At 43.2% G+C, this 9,305-nt stretch overlaps 1 pseudogene; it reads right to left on the reverse strand.

Moving 5' to 3' along the window:
- Positions 1-8,435: 8,435 nt before the first annotated feature.
- On the reverse strand, positions 8,436-9,096 carry LOC110315502 (annotated as a pseudogene).
- Between the last annotated feature and the right edge of the window lie 209 nt (positions 9,097-9,305).

The following is a 9,305-nucleotide window of genomic DNA, read 5'->3' on the forward strand; positions in this document are numbered from 1 at the left end:
AGCTGCCATTTATTGTATAAATACTGTTCTAAACACTTTCCATTTGGTATATATGAAAGCTAATCTTTATTTTCAATTTGACTCAATTTAAAATCACTAAACATCCAGGTTTTGAAGGAATTATCTAGATTAAGTAAACTGAGGTGGTAAACGTACCCTAAATTGGGCAGCCTATTGTGATGCTGACAGAAGACTTGTTAAAAAAAAAAAAAACAAATCTAGCCGATCACTAGCATTTTTTCATCTCTGCTCCCTGACTAGAAACAAAGTAACCAAATGCTTTATGCTCCTGACATCACCTTCTCCTTGACAAAGTAGTCTGTTCATTGAATTATGAACAAAAACAAATTCTTATTTAAGTTGCTCTTTTAAGTATTTTGCAATAACAAGATGGTCGCTAAAGTAGCATCATATTTAAATCACCAAAAATGTCTAAAAGAAGGCTAGCATTGTCCTTTACAAATAAAACAAACCTCAAAGTTTGAGCTGGTTTGAAAAAGACATACATGTGAATGCTCAGTCATTAGGGAGTGACACTATTTGAAAAGGACTAGAAGGTGTGGTCATGTTAAAGTATGGGTGGCCTTGTTGGAGGAACTGTGTCACTTGCATGATGCCAAGCCATGCCCAATATTACTCCTCCTGATGCTGTGTCTGTAGTATATTAGCTATTGCTCCATCACCACATCTGCCTACACATAACTATGCTTCATGCCTTGATGATTATGGACTAACCCTCTGAAACTGGAAACAAATCCCAACTAATGCTTTCTGTTACAAGATTGCCATTGCCACTGTCATGGTGCCTATTCACAGCAATAAAACAATTACTGAGTACTGATGTGTGGAGAGTTACAGGCACTGGCACTATTCCAACTTAAATAGTGATTTCTTTACTCCAAAGCAATGTCACAAAATCGCAAACCTACTCCAGGCCTTGGCAAAGAGGACACAGACAGCAAATCTATCATGCTACTCCAGGGCATTTGTTGCTAAACAAAAGTAATTCTGTTAAGAATAAAAAACCTTAACTCATGCTGGGAGGCCCTGAAGAGGAAAGACAAGAAGCCTGGGCAGCATTTTCATGTGTACCCAGGACAACAACAGGGGAAATGGTTGACAAGATGATTCTGCTCACTCTGTAAAGAGGGCACTCAGCACTGCAGAGCACCTTGTCTGCCTCCCAAGAGCCAGCACCTGCTAAGAAATATCAGGATCACCTAAACACTTCTGATGCTCTACAAATGTGAAGAAGGTGACACCCATGTCTAGCCAGCATTCTCCTTCTACACCTTCTACAACCATAAGGGACTCCTGGTCCCTAGTAGGATCTCTGCACTGGTAGGTCTTTCACAGCTGACAAATGCAACAGTTCCTAAAATCCATAAATAATTTGGGGTGAATGTAGGGTTAATCGGGTCTCAAGTCTGCTCCACCAAAGGGCTAGGTGGCTCAGAGAGGCAGAACGCAGGAGCTTTGACTGTGATCCAACTATGGGGAAGCCACAGGACACAGCTCTGGGGGTGAGGCAGTGCAGTCTGAGGTGCAGGACAGCCAGAGCTGGCTCAGGGGGTCCCGGAGCCTGCAGGGAGGCTGGGGGTCATCTGGTTCTCAGTCTCTTGGGCACCCAGGCGCCTCTAGAAGCCACAGAATAGCTGAAAATGGAGTGGGGACCTGGGCTAGATCTAGCCTGGAAAAAGGAGAAAAAGAGAGGAGCTCTGGCTGTATCCTGTAGGCAAAGAGTCCTTGGCTTGTCAGTGGTGGCAGGTTTGAGCTTGGTCTGGTCTGGTCGTGGCCATGGCTGGGAGCACAGAGAGGCCTTCTACGGGGGATTAGAAGGCAGCACTTGAGGTGAAATCCTTCTCCATTGCTCTTCACAGGGAATCCCTATGAAAAGAGACAGTCCATGGTTTTAAGACATTTATTGTCATGGTGGAAAGTGGATGAGTAAAACAGTACCCCACTTCTCAGGGCGGGCCTGAGGTTAAATACTTTTTTCAGGGAGGATTGTCTGGGAAGGAGAGTTTATTGGCTAAGTCCTGCAGGCCTTTAGGTACCTCATTAAAATGGGGATTTGTCTTGAGCCTACATGACCACTTCCTCTACCTATGGAGGAGCTAGAGGTGTTCCCCTTATATGACTGATGGCTACAAGTCTATGGAGAGCTGTGAGGGTGGGGGACTGTAGCTATGTGACAGGAGCCTGGTGCCCAGGAGCAGGTGAAATGCCTTCTGTCCCCTCAGGGTCACCGGGATTGCTAGCCTTTGCTCACCAGGAACTAGGCTGCCTTTCACAACCCTACAAGTGAAATCTATAGACATTCTCATTCCTAGTTCTATAGTTTTTTATTAATGCTATAATTTATTTGTTAGGCAGAAAAATAACTTGAGCTTCATCTTTTGTAGTTGAGAGTACTGGAGCAAATATAAAAATAAAAACTGAGTGACAAGTTGAGGCAGACTCAGCATTATACTTTTTAGTGTAGTGTAGTGTATCTAACTCAGTTCCTTATTTTTCTAAGATGTGTGAAAAATACACTTCTCTTACAAAAATGTGGATAACAGTGAGTTGTTTCTACTCACTAGTTACATCATGTTTCCAAGTCCTCTCTGTGGATTCCTTACCTTTCATTTAGTCTCAAAGAGACTTTGGGAACATGCACTTAAAAGTTACTAAACATCCCATTGTCTAGGGACAAAAGTATCCTCCCCTACCTACTAGACCTGTTAGACACCATAATCTCTATCTGGCACCCTAATTCTGGCTAACTTTCTAGTGGTAGAGATTCTCAGCATGGGACCAAGGAAGAAAATAGAGGATCACTCTAATTCCCAGACTCAGGAATCTTGTCATATCTGACAGGCAGAAATCACCTGCCCTTTCAAGGTCTGCATAAATCTTGAGCTCTCTGTACTGCTAATAACATCACCAGTTTTCCCAAGTAGAGAAACTATGCAGAGGTTATTGAAGCATGATAAAATAGAGATATTTCTGCTTAGTTTAGACACAGACATTTCCAGATGTAAAATCTTAGCAGGAGAACTTAAGTTTAAAAACTGTCAAAACTTCCTGGGTGAGAATAAGACACATGTTATAAAATGACATACTAGATCTCACTCAATAAAGAAAACTGTGTTTCTCATATGCAACCAAACTGACCCTTCACAATGTGACAGGAACCTAGTAAAATAAGTATGTAAGGACGAGTTCAATTACTTCATCAACAAAAATGAGACGAGACAAGGACCAACTTGCCCAAGACAAAAGCCATGCCAAGGATCCCTGACCTCCTTATATCACAGTCAACAAATAAAATTAAAGTCAATAAATCAAGCTGCTTCATGAAAACTATTGGAATCCATGTAAGTCCTGGTCAATAGGATGTTTGATTCTTGATCACCTAATCTTGATGCTTCCTCAACCATTTGTTCATGACACAAGTCATGCCCCAGTATTTTCAGACCATGCATGTGAGCTCTGAAAGATGAAATATGGCGTAGCTAGCATACTGCTAAACTGATGGCATCTACCTGTTACTCCAACTTCAAATACCGAGCTGCAGGTAAGGATAACCTTTGTATTACATTCCTATGTATTGTCTATACACAATTAAATGTCTATACAGTAGGAAAGGCATGATAAAGAGATCCAAGGCCTGACAGAAATGGAAGAAACTATGTAGTAGTGAGTCCAAAACCAACATCTGAGGCAAGAAGGTAAAGGAATGATAGTACCTAAGTAAGAAAAATGGAAAGAGGAATTTTTCTTCTTTGCAATATATATTAAAGAAAATTTATGAGGAACTTTGTCTACTGTGCTTGCATTTTATTTTGGTGGAGTCTATGTCTTTTAAGGTAGAGAGCATGTGAAGAACAAACACAATCATGTTCACAAATACTTGAGGACTCTGCTTTCCTATCCTAGCAAGTCAGAATGCAGTCACTTCTCCCCTCATTGGTAGGTGATTCCTTCCATCAGTCTTGGCTTTTGGCTCTGCTCCTTCTTTAAGCAGTGTCCCCTTCTCCAGACATTACTTTTGCTGGCCTAGGATGGAACTCACTACCTGGAAATGTAGTGTTCAGGCTTTGCATTCTCCAAAAGAGGGTAGCTAGAAATCCCTAACAAAAGTGATAGGACAGAGATGTCTGATGCTCAGATGAAGGCAGAGGAAGTCAAATGAGATCAGACTGGACTCTAGTCCTGTGATTAATGCCAAATGCTTTATCCATTAGGAAGCCCAAATTGCTAGAATTCCTTTCTAATAGGAACTTTCAACATGCCCTGGAATTATGTTCCCTGAGGATTTGGTGAACCGTGGCTCTAGAGTCAGATCTGCTTCAGGAATCTGAGGGCTGAAGCTTCAGGTAGCTCCCTTCCTAATACCTCCACTAGGGTCTTCAAGAGAGGAGAGGAGGAAGAAAAGAAGGACCCAGCTCACCATGCTATCACTAGCACTTCTGTCCCACGTCCATTTGTTCATTTATTCTAAATTTTGCCCAAAAAACTGCCTCCTCACCAACTCTGGCCAGTGACCCATAATCTTCATCCCTGCTGATTTTCTTTCTGTACCATTTTGAAGATGTTTAGAGGTTACCTGGATGGGCATTTCTTTTATTAGGTTAGAAAGTGTGGGAACACATGGACCATGCCACAAGAGAAACTGGCACTGAACTGATGAAGTAGAGCATGTTCAAATTCCCAGACTTGTGGGAGTAGAGCTAGCTTCCTCCATGTTTCTAAGCCTGTCTTAGAGCTCATAACCAGGGGAACCCCAACAGATAGGCAGTCATGTACCCAGCACCTGGAATGCTTCTTCATGTTAATGAGGCATCTCCATAGCCTTGGCTTTCATTCAATGATGTTTTCACTGTGGTTATTCTTACCCCCAAACTATTTAACCCCTGTTTCATCTTGAATAAAGCATATGTATTCAAACCCACCCTGAATGAAGAAATATGAACAAACTAAGATCATCTCAGAAAGCTGCTTCATTAAAGATTCTCAGAAAAGGCCTCCTTCACTCCACTACATACCTCATTCACTCCCAACTGGACCAGGATCCTGCTTGTCCAGGACCCCACTTCACCCCCTCCTGGGCTGGAAGGCAGCACCATTTGAAAGTCCCACAGGAAAGACTGCACCTCTTCCTGACTTCATCCTGTCCTCTCCAAGCCAATGTACCCGGGGTGCTTAGACACCTCTTCCATGAGGAGAGGCAGAACCCAGAACCACAAGGAAACTCCTGCTATAATTTTATTGAAATGATGACCCCTTTCTGAACTGCATCTGGTGCCATGGGACCTGTGTTGGGAGCAAGCCAGAGATGGCCTCCAGTCTTGTGCCATGTGTTCCTGGCCAGAACTGATGAGCCTACCCCTGCCTGGGGCCAGATGGCCTTGATGGGAAGTGAGTCAGAGAGGAAACAGCTCCTGCCTGGAGCCACATGTCCTGGGCAGAGAAAGAGCAAGAGGTGGACTCTAGTGTGGTGCCCCAGATCCCTGATGAAGAGCTAGCCTGAGAAGACCACCAGTACTGCACTGCTCAGGCCTAGGCGGGCAGACCATGCCAAAGACAATCCTCACCAGGGTCTACACAACTAGGTGTGAAACTAGTCTAGCACCACAGGGCCAAGGTAGGAAGAAAACCTGAATTGACCTCCAGTCTGCCACCACACAGGCCCAGGTGGGAAGACCACTCCCAAGATGACCCCTGCCTAGTGAAACACTGCAGGGGCAGGACATGGAACCATTTTTGTGATGACTTCAGACACTCAGAGATCCTGGGTACCACTCAGAAGCTAAAGTAAGTAGTGAAGAAATAGAAGAGAAAGAGAAACAGAAGATTGTGTGCACACTGAAGAGAAGTAGAACTGGAGACTTGAGGGTAGTGAGGAACAGTATTTACTGATGTAAAAACTATTGATGCCACCTAAAGATATGGTGAGATTGTGGCCTGTGCTGCTATCAAGGGTCATTTCTGGGTCTGTGGTCCTGCAGCAGCAGAGAGTCTATTACCACCAAAGGCTAGGAAAATGACCCTGGACTGGGCTGCCACTCGGGGTCATAGTGATGTCTGAGGGCTACGCAAAACTGAACACACCCCTTGCCCTAGGCATTATGGGAGAACTGGATCTGGGGTCATGAGAGTGAAATGGCTGGTCCTGACCATCACCAGCTGGAGCACTAAAAGTGTAGGTCCCACCCCCTGTCTGAACAGTATAGTAGAGCTGATCCTAGAGGCAGTGGTGGGAGGTTAGGGGTGGGAGAATGGGGACCTGAATGAACTGCCTGAAGATGTGAACATGGAAGAGCTGATCCTGCCACTTGCCTACTCTCCTGTGACATGCGTGAGAGAAAGATGCTGTCTTGCAGGCCCCTTGCAACCTCTGACAGACAGAAGGGCTAGCCCTGCCACTCAGCTCCTGCAGTGCTCAGCAAAGCCATACCTATACCTTGCCTTAGCAGCATAGACCAGTAAGTCCTAGAGGTGTGGTTATAGGTTTCCCAGCCCCAAGAGTGTGAGAACTGGCCCTGCAACTTCTCTGCAGGGCAGTGGCATGGGCAAGGGAGAGAATGCACTCCTCCCCATTTTGTCCCTCACCAGGTATGGCAGGAAGGCAGGCAAGCCAAACTTCCTGAGAATGGAAGGGCTGACCTTGCTCCCTGTCTGGGCTGAAGCACGTGGGAAAGCAGGCTCTGTGCCATACCTGGGCATTAACAAAGAGCAGGCTCTGATGATGTGGGTACAAGTGAACAGACACTGAGAGCATAAGGCCAGATAAGTTGCCTCTTTCCCCTTACTGACTATGGCAAATTAATGAAGTAGCCTGAGCACTACTGAGGAGCTTTCCACACTGGTGTGGGTGCAGGATAACTGGTGGACTGACCAGCTCCTAGCACAGATCTAGGGGTTTGAATTGACCCACTTCAACATCTGTCCCATAAATGAACTGCAGGAGCATGCGAAGGGACAAGTCCTATAGATCGGAAGCTGCAGGATATTTGAGAGGAGTCCTAGTGAAGATCTAGTATTGATTGTATAGCAGAAGGTTAGAGGGGTAAAGGGCAGGTACTAGAGGATAGGAAGATTGGTGTACATGATGTAAAATTCACCAAAAAAAAGTTTAAAAAAAAAAGAAAAGAAATATCCTCTTGGTCTTTGTGTTGTATGCTTCTCCTTCTTTTATGACCAGAATTCTAATGTTTGTGAGTTTTGTTTTGTTCTGTTTTGGTTTGGCTTGAGAAAGGTGTGACTAAACCCCCAATGTTCTGATTGTGTTTCATTTGTAATTTAGAACAAGTCCTCTACTTCATCTTCTACCTTGACATACTGTTCTCCATATCGAGAAGGCTCTCCAATTCAATTTCTATTTAATGTATTAGATTCTTTATTTCTAGCATTATTTTAGTTTAAGTGTTTCCAATGTTTACACATCCCCAGTCAGTTAGGCTAAGTCCCTGAAGATCAAAAGAACTGTCAAAGATCTGCCTGGAGAAATAAGTGGAGTCCAAGCAACTAAGCTCAAGAGTAGTGCGAACAAAGCACTTCTTGTTTTTATTTTGAAAGCAATCAAAGCATGAGTGATGTTTAAACTTAGCTTAAATGAGTGCAAGTGCAGCCGGGCGTGGTGGCACACACCTTTAATCCCAGCACTCGGGAGGCAGAGGCAGGCGGATTTCTGAGTTCAAGGCCAGCCTGGTCTACAAAGTGAGTTCCAGGACAGCCAGGGCTATACAGAGAAACCCTGTCTCGAAAAACCAAAAAAAAAAAAAAAAAAAAAAATGAGTGCAAGTACAGTGAAGGAATACACCTGGTGTTATGTCGTATCATCTTTGGATATGTGAAAAGAGCCAAAAATATTCCTCCCAGTCCTCTACCTTTCCCACAGAAATAATGTGGACATGTCAGAGCATTCCCTTCGTGTCCTGGCTTTCAAGTACATTCACTTATCACCATTTATGCAATTCTTTTTAGAAGGCCACCTTTTAGGAAGAGTATTATGCATTCTGTCCCATACATGGTTCACAGTCTTCATTCACAGATTCCCACAAGTATCCCTTTTGGTTTTGCAGAATGTCAGAGAACAAAATATGAGCAAGCATAGCCTAAGTTAGCTTTATCACACAATTTTGTATACATTGGGCAGTTGTTGGTAGGTGCATAATTATTAATGGTGCTATCAGAGGAGGACTAACAGAAGTCATAATCCACCTGGTATTGTAACCAATACATAGGTTATAGAATTTTAACTAATTCTTTTTATACAAAAATCTAACTGATCTTGTGTTATGTAAAAATGTTCAAATTTTGAAGTATTATCTGCCAGAAATTTGTTTACAGTCAATATGATCTTTTTATAAGTAAATAATCTGTTGCTACTGAATCATTCTTTTTTAAAGGTTCAGCTCTTTATTGGATATGTTAACATAAGCAGTTTAGTCAAAAATACCAAAGCCCATGTGCTTGTCCCAGGTAGCGGCACTATTAGAGGGTGCAGCCCTATTAGAGTAAGTGTGGCCTTATTGGAGTAGGTGTGTCTCTGTGGGTGTGGGCTTTAAGACCCTCATCGTAGTTGCCTGGAAGCCATTATGCTGCTAGCAGCCTTCAGATGAAGATGTAGAACTCTCAGCTCTTCTTGTACCATGTCTGCCTAGATGCTGCCATGTTCCTGCCTTGATGATAATGGATTGAACCTCTGAACCTGTAAGCCAGTTACAATAAAATGTTGTACTTATTAGAGTTACCTAGGTGATGATGTCTGTTCACAGCAATACAACCCTAACTAAAACATCCTATGTCATCATCTGATTCCTTAGATTCTTCCTTCTTTGTTTCTATTTTCCTTTTCTCAACTGGAGCATTAGTGATGGATGAGGCAGGACTACCAGCAGGCACGGCTCCAGCTGCTGGACCAGGTGCAGCAGCCCCTAAATGACAGATGAACCTCTCAATCTTGATATTGGCCAGGGCCTTTGGAAACAAACCAGGCCAGAAATGTTCAACATTGAAATCAGCATCTTTAATGAGGGCATTGATTTCATCTTTCATGACCTTCACCTCTTGGTCATGTAGGATGAGGATAGAGTAGATGCACCCCTAAAATTATTTTGGTGATACTTTACAACTGTAATTTTTCTACTGTTACAAATCATAATGTAAATATCTGATATGTAGGGTATCTAATATGTAATCCTCAAAGGGGTTGTTAACCACAGGTTGGGAAACTGTTTTAGATAATCATGGTTGCATTATCCTATAGTCTAAGCCCTCAATTTCTTCTTTTTATTTGTATAAATAGCACTTAA

This window comes from Mus pahari, unplaced genomic scaffold (assembly GCF_900095145.1).
Source record: "Mus pahari unplaced genomic scaffold, PAHARI_EIJ_v1.1 scaffold_11134_1, whole genome shotgun sequence".
Classification (NCBI taxonomy): Eukaryota; Metazoa; Chordata; class Mammalia; order Rodentia; family Muridae; genus Mus; species Mus pahari.